We start from the raw sequence: 12,069 nt of genomic DNA on the forward strand, positions 1-12,069 counted from the left end.
TTCCTTCCTTCCTTCCTTCCTTCCTTCCTTCCTCCCTCCCTTCCTTCCTTCCTTCCTTCCTTTTCTTCTTCCTTTCTTTTCTCTTCTTAACATTATTTTCTCTGACTTTGCTTTGAGGCTATGTTTAAAGCCAAGAGGTTACCTAAAATGACTGGCAGAAATTGTGACAAACTAAGTTGTCTACATGGTACCCAGATCCATGGGTCAGAAGCTAATTTTTAATTATGGCATTTGGGGAAATGTGTGTGAAAAAATCTGATTGCTTTGCTTTACCATTTACCTATTGGGGTTTAAAATGATGACCATTTTATGCATTCTTGGTAACAACCCTTTTCTGACTATTCTTATTAAACTTGAAAATGGAAATGTCTTCAAATTCAGCATCACTAGTGACAAACACAGTAGACTTAGACCTGACTTAACCTGAACAGATTTTAGTTCCCAGGTCAATGAATTGCCTGGGGTTGACCAGGTATTTTTCCTTCAGCCTTTGATCATTTTTAAATCTCCAAAACTCTCCTCTCTAGAGAGTCCCAAGCTTTCTTTATGGACTTTTGCTTGTTATGTAAAACAGTTTATCTGATGAAACTGTGAGATACTCCCACCAGCTACCTACTCATTCTCTCTCCCATACTACCCTATGTAAACGCTATTCCCAGCCCTCCCCTTTCTTGGGTACTCCAGCACTTGCTGTGTGGAACCCTGAGATGTGCCTCACTTGCCCTGATTAAACACCTTCATTTTGTTGTATTAAAGGCCAGGTTGACACTTGTGAACAATGCTCTGATAATAGAAAAGGTTTTGGTTCCTATGTAGGAAACAAGGGATTATTATTGTAGAATCTTGTTATCATAACAAGTCTCTCTACCAATTTGATATCAGCTGGTACTACCATTCCTAAAATCCGAACTTATTGACATAATGTTATGCCTGGTAGGACCTTGGTAGGATCAGCAAGACTATTATAGCCCCCAGGCTTGGCCACCTTGATACCATCCAAGGCTGCTGATGAAAACCTACCAAATTTTTAAGCTCTCTAGGGAAGGAAATTCCACTTTTTCACTTGTTAACCAACATGATGTTTAGTAACTTGCCCTCCTTAAATCCTTTCTAAATGAAACAAAGATTATTAGCCATGCAGAAAACTTCATCATCAAAAATGTTTGGTTAAAAATTCATTCATTAGAGGTTTACATTGGTAGTGGAATTGGGGTTGTCCTGGTTCTGTGAACTAACTAGTCTTAGAAAACATAAAGCGTCAAAGTAAAGAATTTTACTTTATTAAAATTTATTTAAAGTTTATTAAAAAGTCATTTTTCCACACATCAGAACTAATTCATACAAATACCCCCAAGCCACTCTACTCTCTAGCTTCAGTTAGTCTAAGTCAAGACCATCATTTTAGTTACCAAGGCTCACAAACTAGGGGTCAGTCATCCTCAATTTTTCATTGTCTAATATTCAACCAATCATCTAGTCCTATTGACTCTAATCATCATCATCATCCTCAACTAACCAAAAATAAGTGACCAGAATTATAGAAAAGGGTGAGTTTAGAAATCAGGTTGCTTATCCCAATATAACTTTTTATCCTTACGTAATAATCCTAATATCTAGTATAGCTCCTCTCTAGACACAGATTTGCTGTTGAGCACAACCCCTCCCTTCCCTTCCATTGATCTGTAAACAGGCATTTTAGTATAACTTTTACCTCTCCCCTCCCTTCCATTGATCTGTAAACAGGCATTTTTGTATAACTGTTACCTCTCCCTTCCCTTACATTGATCTGTAAACAGGCATTTTAGCATAATTTACCCCTCCCTTCCCTCTCCTAATTGATCTGGGTGGGGGTTTCAGCCTAGTGTAAAATCCCTGCTCCATTCTTCCCTGCCCCTCCCCACCCCATCTCCATATTCTGGGTTCCCTGTACCTCAGCATAGGAAAGCATGGGAAAATTCAAATATACACTGACCAATCACTCATTGTAGTTCAGTTTACATAACCTGATTATTGTAATCTCTATAAAAACCTTCATATTGTTCATGCCAGGTTACTGTCTGATTTGGGTATGTGACCCTGACAGTCCCACGGTAATAAAATCCACTTCCAATTTTAATCTCGGGAATCTTCTGTCTAGCTCCATTTATGCACTACAGCACTATGTGCAAGGCACCATTCCAATATATCCCCTCTGACCAGTCTCAGAACCTTTGATCTAAAGGTTCCTTTTCAATTTCTTTGGTTCTTCTCCCTCCCAATTCTTCACAGAAATTCCTGTCTTATCCAGTATGTAGTTAGTACCTGATAAGCTATCTATTCCTGGATAAAGAAAGAAACCTTCACATTTCTGTAGGGCTACTATAGCATAAAAATGGACATGAGAGATTGAGGACATGAAAAATAAAAATGGGCTTGAGAGATTGCCTCCTTCCCTCTTTCACAGAGGGTATGTTTCTCCACAAAGGTCTGAGACTCACAGGACTTTCTGTTAATTCCTTCCCCCAGAAATTTATTTGCTAAGTACTGTTTAGCAGGCAGGGTGAATAATTACTTGCTGCTTCCTTACAACAGAAACTGGATGGCTCATTCACTTTTTGTTAGGATGATAGGACATCTTTAATATTGGTAAATAGTAGAGAAGTTGGCAGATGGGGATATTAGCAGAATGTAGTTCGTTTGGATTGATTTATAGTTGCATCGGCATAAACAGATGCAAGCAGTTTACCAGAAAATAGTAAATCCTGAGGAGGTCACAATAAACCATTAGTATATTAAGGTGTAGCTATGGCCTTTGATAATAAATTCTGATTAGAAATTATGACTCCAACTGGCAGGGCATTGCACTGTTTGACCTAAAATACCAGTCTTATCCTTGGAGAGCAAGAACTCTGGCATTTTAGGAGAGTAGAAGCATTTGCATCGAATTTGCTAATGATTATAAAAGCAAAATCTGACTCCAAAGGTCAGGGAAGGATTTATAGTATAAAGGCCCCAGGATGAGAAACAAATAGAGACTTGGATATAAAGACAACTTTGGTCCTGCAGGTGGCAGCTGGTGGGATGGATGCCTAGAGGGAAGGAAAAGCTTAAATTAAGGTCATTCTATGCCCTAATGGAGTATGAAAAGGAATTGGGGATACAGTCTCTTCTCTCAATGAGAAAATGTTCTTTCTCTCAAATGAAGGAAATTTTTCTCTTACCAACCCAAGTCACCAGTATTTTGTTAGAAAAAGTCTTCTGCAATCCTTCAGACCACCACTCCCAAATCATTTCATTATCAAAACATCATCAAAACCATCAAAAGTGAGTAAAAACAGGAGGGGTCCAAAAACGAGTAGAAATAAGAATCTAGGTTAGAAAATAGAGTATTTTAGGTCAGAAGTCTAAGGAGTTAGACTGAAGCTGCATCTAATTTTGAAGTGGATGGTTGAAGAAAAGAAATCAGTAGGGAATTCAGGAGGTATTCTAATGTAGAATGCAATAAACTATGAACTGACCATTGCCTATGGGCAATAGAAGCTAGCTGTGAAGAGAACTCTCAAAACCATCTACAAAAAAAGAGCCCCTATTCTGGCCAGGAGTTACCTCTCACCAACCTTCTCTAAGGAGTTTCTATTGTTTTGCAAAACCATGGGACTGCCAGTAAAAGTTTATTTAAACTTGCTTTCCTTTTGTGAAGTCTAGTATTTTGGTGCTGTTTAGGAACCCTGGATTATAATCCTGTTACCTCTATTAAAGATCATATTTTTTTTGCTACTTTGGTAACATTTTTCATTCAGGTTAACACTAACCAGGAGGCTAGGGAAGTGATTGTTTTCCATAATCTTCCTTTGATGTTTCATAAGGTGTTATTGTTTTGTTTTCATTTTTTGGGGGGGGAGGGGGAGTTGGTTGTTATTTTGGAGGCAATGAGGTTGTGACTTGGAAGGGTCTTACAGCTAGTAATTGTCTGAAGCCAGATTTAAACTCAGGTCCTCCTGACTCCAGGGCCAGTGCCTTTTCTACTACTTCACCTAGCTACCCTGATCTTGGTGGTATTGTTGCACTAAATCAGCCTTGCTCAGACATGCTGGCTTTGTTTGTCCCCAGAACACAAGTACTATACTCCTTATTTGACTCAACCCAGATATGAAGTGGGGGAAATTGAGACATTTACTGAAAATCAGTCAAGTAGTATTGTTCTGAGTTATAGAATAATGCAGTTTCCAAAGAAACTAACTTTAATAATTCAGAAGGGGAATAAAGAGTCTTCAGGTTATAATATTTTAAAAACTAGGAATTAAGAAGTAGAAATGGAGGGGGGAGTCAGTTTTAAAAATCATATCATTTTTAAATAAGTTTTTATTGATGTACTTTTTTATCATTATTATTTCCCCTAATATCCATTTCAATCCCCCTCCTGGATAGCTCCTGGAGAGCTATCCCATATGACAAATAATATTTCTAAAGACAAAAAGAGGGAAAGTAGTGGAAAAATCAGTATAACTGAACAATATATCAAAAAAGATTAAAAACATGCATAACATACAGTGTTCATGGACCCTCCACTTCTGCCAAAGGGTGGAATAGGAATATGTCTTAATACCTTTTCTTTCAAGTCATGCTTATTCTTTATGATTTTACAAAATTCTGCTTTCATTTGTGTGTATGTGTAGTTGTTCTTTCCATTTGCATTGCAATACTCATTGCCTATGCATTAATTCATAGATATTTCTATGCTTCTCTGTATTCATCACATTCATCATTTCTTAGAGCACAATTTAATCTATACATCCATGTACCGCAATTTGTTTAAGCATTCTGAAAATTATGGGCATCTGCTTTGTTTCCTATTCTTTGGTATTTAAAAAAAAGTCCTAGTATAAATATTTTACTGAATACTGTGACTTTCTTTTTATTAATGGCCTTCCAGAGGTCAAAGAGTATAAAAATTTTAGTCACTTTATTTACATAATTACAGATTATTTTCTAAAATAATTGTTATTATTCATAGGTACACCAACAATTCACCAGTGTATCTATTTTCCCACATTTCTAACATTGACTATTGCCATTTTTTGTGCTCCAGCAATTTGTTAAGTTATGAGCAAAAACCTTAGATTTGTTTATATTTTCATTGCTCATTATTAGTGATTAGGAGCATATTTTATAAAGTTTTTAATAGTTTGCAATTATTTTGAGAACTGCTTGTTCATATATTTTGACTGCACATCTATTGGGGAATAACTTTATGTGTATTTATGTACATGTGGATTTCTATGCATACAAATGAAGAAAGGTAAATATCTTCATTACACACACACACACACACACACACACAATGTTATGTTAATTGCTTGTATATCTTAGGTACCAGAATGTAATGGAAATGGGAATTTGAAGATCTTCCCTGCCCCTTAATAGGCCTAAGGGTATTTGAAGATCTCCTTTGCCCCCTAATGGGCCAAATGTAATCACATGGATAGTGTGAAGGGAGGAACTTGCTAAAGGGCAGAACAGAGTCCACAGGAAGCTGGGAGTCAGAACAGTGAGAGCTAGAGGGAGGAGAGGGCATACCCAAGGAGATAACTAGGCTTGTGAGTGTTTGTTTTCCCCCTGCTGTGACAGCTAGGCTTTTAAGTGTTTGTTTGTGGGAAGGCTAAAGGATGGTGTGGCTCTCTGCTGGGTTATTGTGTATTAACTTCTCTGTTGCTATGATGGATTCAGCTTTCTGGTTTGGGGATTCAGTTTTCTGGTGTCTGAATAAATGTTTTGCTTCTGTCTTCTATATGGAGAATCTGTTACATTTTGTGATTGAGAACTATGCCAGCATATTCAATCATGATCAGTGCTGTGAATATTGCACTAGGGCTACATAGACACATCTAAAAAGATGATACTTTTTGGAGTCCTTTTGACTCTCCCCTGTAATCCTAAATCCATTAATTGTGTATACTTAGAAGCTTTTCAGTTTTATGTAATCAAATTTATCTCTTTATTTTTTGTAAATGGATTTTCCCTTGTTTAGTCAATAATTCATATCCTATGCATAACTGTAAGGGAAATAGGATCTGTTTCTCTTTTATTTTTTTTTTGGTAGCTTGATCTATAATATTAAGGCCCCATATCTATTTAGAATGTATTATAGAACATGGGGTAGGGTATTCCTTTAAGCTTAATTTCTGTTAGACTGTTTTCCAATTTTTCTTCCACTTATCAAACAAAAAATTCTTTGTGTTTTCTGTTTTCTGTATTTTATTTTATTTATTTGTTTATTTTATTTATTCATTTATTATTTATTTGTTTATTTTCCTTTATTTATTTTATCTGAGGATAATTGAGTTTTATTGATACTAATTCTCCTATATACCATTGATCTATCTTTAAAAACAAACAAGCTAACATCTAATAGATTTGATGATGTCTGCTTTATATTTTGAGGTCAGGAAGTGCCATTTCCTTTTCATCATCAAAGTCTTAGACACTTTGATCAATACAATGATCCACAGCAATTACAAGTTTTTTTTTCCCTTGATAGTTCTTTTATAGATTTTCTATTTTTTTTCTAGCATTGATTTATTTCAGATCTCTATTAGATCTGAAATCTTTGGTATATCACATTTTTAAGTATTTACCTAATTTTTATCATTTGTCTTTTGTTTTACAAATTAAGTTTATCATCTTATAAAAATATAAAACAGACATGCACAACTTAGAAGTAGATAGGGGCCAAAATTAAAACAAGCTAAACTTCTTCAGGCCACAGGTTTTTAGTGACTCACTTTCCAAGTAAAGGTATAATTAATGATTAACCTCTTTACAAATAAACCCTAATAAAAAATTTCAATTAATATCAATTAATTATACTTGTTAAGATTTTTTTTATCATGAAATAACATTAATGTTAAAAAATTACATTGCTAAGTACTGTTTACATTTATGGGATGTATTATAGTTCTTGTAAGCAATCAGTTTATCATAATCTGGAATAATGTTTGAAATTGATTTCTTTAGAAATCTGAAAACTAACCCTAGTGTATTTCTCATTTTCTGAGTTTACTTTCTTGAAAAAAACATTGTTCCCTATTGAGATTTTTCAACAATTTGCATGCTTTAATTTGTTTTTCATTGGCGTCCAATTTGTTTAAGTTGGGATGTTTTCATTCTAAATGGTGACAAATATTGTATTCCTTTGGAAAAACTATTACTTCTCAGCAAACAAGGCACAATATTTTGTCTCTCATGAAAGTAAACAAGTATCTAGTTGTCCATTCTGGATTAAGCACTCTATTTTCTGATTTGATTTTTCATTTCCTTTTATCACCCATTTTAAAAGTATAACACCAATGTGATATTCACAGCACCCATGGCAGCTATGAATATGCTGGTGTAGTTGTGAGTCCCAAAATGTAACAGGCTCTCCACATGGAGGACAGAACCAAAGCATTTATTCAAATACCAGACAACCAAATCCCAAAATCAGAAAGCCAAAGTCATTACAGTAGCCACAAATTTAGTACACATAACCAATGCAGCAAACACCAACATTTCCAACCCTTCCCAAATCTTCCCTCCATCAGACCTTCAAAACAAAACAGACTCCTTCAAGTAAGAATGCCTCTCTCTCACTCATGGTAGCTCCTCAGCCTTCATGCTGCTTGCTCCAAGCAGTTCTGGCTCTCTCTCAGCTTGTGCTCAGCTTTTTATCCTGGTCATTAGCTCCTCCCTGCCCCACCCCCTTCCTGTTTCATCAACAAGTTCCTCCTACTGTGGGTTTTACAAATTCTGTTTCTTAACAAAGACTTGATATAATCAAGGGCAAGTCTCAACTTGAAAAAAGGAGCTAAGTACTTTTTTGCTTGCCATTACAAGGGGCAGGGAAGATCTTCAAATCCCTATTACTATTACACAAAGTCACCCCAAAACTTTAATGCTAGAACCAAAAATATCTCCACAGCAATGGCTCACATACAAAGAAATACTGAACTGTATGTCTAACCTTGGGGAGAGTTACAGACACTCATGTAACTTGGAGAGTGGTCATGCAGCAAGGGGGAGAAAGAATCCCTTGCCTTGTTGCCACTCATTATATAATAGGCGTCAACTGCATTGGCACATGCCTGCACTCACTTTGTCTCTGTTCAACACCAGTAACAACCAAAAACACAGAAAAGATGTGACTCTGGCTCTTCTCAGTCTAGAGACAGAATGACTATGCTCAGTTGTCATAGGTCACATGACAAACAAGAGGGATTTTGCAGTGATCTCTACCCACCAAGTTACATGATGGGAACAATAGTGTCTAGTGGAGGTGGGTTAAGTGGGGCATGGACAAATTACTCATTACATATTTACTTTCTTTGATATCCTCTACATTTTTCACAGGCTAACTGTGAAAGACCCTTTTGTGGGTCACAAGCAGCCACAGGCCATATATTGTGTAGGCCTGTCATATAAAGTATTCCTTTGACAATTTCATTAATTTAGCATTAAAATTATAAATTAACCTTAGTAGTATTGTCGTTTTTATAATATTGACATGACTCAGTCATGAACAATGAATATGCCTTTATCATTTCTTACAACACAATAATATGTTACACAACACATATACCATAATAGTATTCTACATTATAAGTACAATATATATATATATATATATATTACTATAGTATTTCATGACAATCATATATGAAAACTTGTTCAAACCATTCCCCAATGGACAGCATCCCCTTAATTTCCAATTCATTTCCACCACAAAAAGAACTGTTATAAATATTTTTTTTTTATACATGGGTGTCCTTTTTCTTTTTTTTTTTTATTTCTTGACCTAGTAGTGTAATTTCTGGGTCAAAATGTATGCCCAATTTTTATAACTCTTTGGGCATAGTTCCAAATTGTTCACCAGAATGGTTGGTCTAGTTCATAATACTAGATTGCATTACATTAGTGTACCTATTTTTCCAACTCCCCTCAACATATGTCATTTTCCTTTTTTGTCATGAGTTTTAGACATGGTAGCTCAGAGTTATATTAATATGAATTTCTATAATTATTAGTGATTTAGAACTTTTTTCCCATAGGACTAGTGATAGCTTTATTTTCTTCTTCTGAAAACTGCTTGTTCATAATTTTTGACCACGTATCAATTGGGAAATTGTTCTTATATTTTTTTATAAATCTGATTCAGTTCCCTAAAGATTTGAGAAATCAGACCTTTATCAGAGAAACTTGTTAAAAATGTTTCCCAGTATGAGAAAAATCACTTATTATATTTCTCAGAGAATATATCATTATACTATTTAAATCCAACCTTTTGTAATTAAAGGTTGTCTATACCCAGAATGTTCCCTTACCCCAGCAACCCTCAAGTAATTCTGTAGATGACTACAAGGTATTTTGGGTTTCCCCAAGTCCTGAGTACATCCAAAGAATTACTGTTTTGGGTAACAGCACCAGGACTTGTGATGGGTTCATCCAAACTTGTGTTTTGGTTTCCTTTGAGTTTTGAATTGCTTCCTGTGAGAACCCCTCTATAAGTCCTGTATAATGTAAACCTTCCAAAGCATAGATGGGAGGGAATGACAGCACCTTTCCAGCTGTCTCTCCTCTACCAAAAGACCTAATAAATTTCTTTCTAAAACAGTTTGAGATTTTGAGTTGTGTTCTTGTGAAAAATACCAGTTACCTGATTTACTTCTAATTTTGGTTGCATTAGTTTTGTTTATGAAAAAGCATTTAATTTAATGCAACCAAAGTTATCCATTTAACCTGCCATGACCTTCTCTAGTTCTTTATTGGTCCTGAATTCTTTCTTTATCCATATATCTGAAAATTAATTTTTCCATGCTACTCAAATTTACTTATTACATGACCCTGCATGTCAAAATCACATATCCATATTAAGCTTATTTTGGTAATTGGCATGAGATATTAGGGTAAATCTATTTCTGCCAGTTTTTGATAATTTTCTCAGGAGTTTTTGTCAAATAGTTAGTTCTTGCCCCAATAGCTTGGATCTTTGTGTTTGATAAATACTCTTTCACTATAGTCATGTACATATGTATATTATGTGCCTAATCTATTCAATTGGTCAACCACTGTATTTTTATCTAGTACCAGATTATTTTTTAATTCACATTTTGTAGTATATCTAGAGAGCTAGTGTTGATTGACCTCCTTCCATCACTTTTTTTCACTGATTCTCTTGATATTCTTGAATATTTGGTCTTCCAGGTGAATTTTATTATTTTTTTCTATATATATAAAATAATTCTTTGGTAGGTTGATTAGTATGACACTGAATAGGCAAATTAATTAAGTTAGCATTGTCATTTTTCTTATAAATGACTCAGCCTAGTCATGAGCAAGTAATATATTTTAGCTGTTCAGATTTTTCTCTATTTGTGTGAAAGGTTTTGTAATTGTGATAATATAGTTCCTGGGTGTGTCTTGTCAGATGGACTTCCAAGTATTTTAAAATAACCAGACCATGGTTATTTTAAATGGAATTTCTATTTGCAGTTCTTCCTGCTGGATTTTGTTGCTAATAGAAAAAATGATTGTGATTTGTGAGGATTTATTTTTTTTCTCTACTACAACTTTGTTAATGTTATTATTTGTTTTTACTATTTTTAATTGACTCTCTTAAGTTCTTCTAAACACAATTATATCACCTGCAAAAACTGATAGTTTTGTTTACTCACTGCCTATACCTACTCCTTCAATTCATTTTTCTTGTCTTATTGCCATAGCTGGCATTTCTTTACAATAATGAATAATAATGGAAATAGTAGACATCCTTTATTCATTCACTTCTTATAATATTGGAAAAGCTTCTAGTATAACTCCATTACATATAATGTTTAATCTTAATTTCAGATAAATACCAATAATCACTTAAAGAAAAGTTTCATTTATTACTATGCTTCCTAGTGTTTTAATATGAATGGGTATTGTTATTTGTCAAAAGATTTTTCTGCATTTATTGATATAATTGTATAATTTTTGCAATTTTTATAATTGAAGTGGTCAATAATGCTTACTGTTCTTTTAATATTGAACCAACTCTGTATTCCTAGTATAAATCTAACCTGTTCATAGTGTATGATCTTAGTGAGTTATTGCTAAAATATCATTTTTAGACTTCTGTATAATTTTTTTGCGTCAAAATTCACTAGAGAATTTGGTCTATATTTTCTTCCTCTGATTTGGTCCTCCCTCATATAGATATCAAAGTCATATTTATATCTAGAAGGAATTTTGTATAACTACCTATTTTCTTTTCTTCAATTATGTTTATTTGTATTTTATTTTGTCAAATATTCCCCAAATATTTTATTTGTTTTATGAAACTTAATATTTCCCCAATCAATATTCTCCAATTATTATAATTAATATTTCTCTTAATTTTCCCCAATTGCACATAAAAAATTTAAGGTTTTTTTTTTTTATTTTGAGTTTTAAAATATCTTCCTCCCTCACACTTCTCCCTTCCTCATTGAGAAGGCAAGCAATTTTATACATATTATACATGTGCAAATAAGTCAAAACATATTTCTGTATTAGTCATGTTGTAAAGGAAAATGCAAACCAAAACAAAAGAAAGAAAAAGAAAAAGGTTTCAATCTATATTTAGAATCCATCAGTTCTTTCTCTGGAGGTAGATAGCATTTTTTATCTTCAGAAAGATAGCAAATCTTTCTGAATTGTCTTACATCATTGTATTGCTGAGAACAGCTAAGTTTTTCACATCTGATCAGTGTACAATATTGCTGTTGCTCTGTACAATGTTCTTCTGGTTTTACTTATTTCACTTCACATTAGTTCATGTAAGTCCACATTTTTCTGAGAACATCCTGCTTTCTATATCTTATATCAAAATAGTATTCTATCCCTCAGTTTTTCACCAGTTAATGGGCATCTCCTCAATTTTCAATTCTTTGCCACCACAAAAAAACCTGCTAAAAGTATTTTCGTATATATAAGTCCTTTTGCTTTTTGTTTTAATCTCTTTCAGGGGCAGCCCAAGTAATGATATTGCCAGGTCAAAGGGTATGCACAATTTTTTTAACCTTTTGGGTATAGTTC

Source organism: Petaurus breviceps, unplaced genomic scaffold, assembly GCF_028583685.1.
Source record: "Petaurus breviceps papuanus isolate PSGF00001 unplaced genomic scaffold, PetGlider_PUasm1.0 90686, whole genome shotgun sequence".
Lineage (NCBI taxonomy): Eukaryota > Metazoa > Chordata > Mammalia > Diprotodontia > Petauridae > Petaurus > Petaurus breviceps.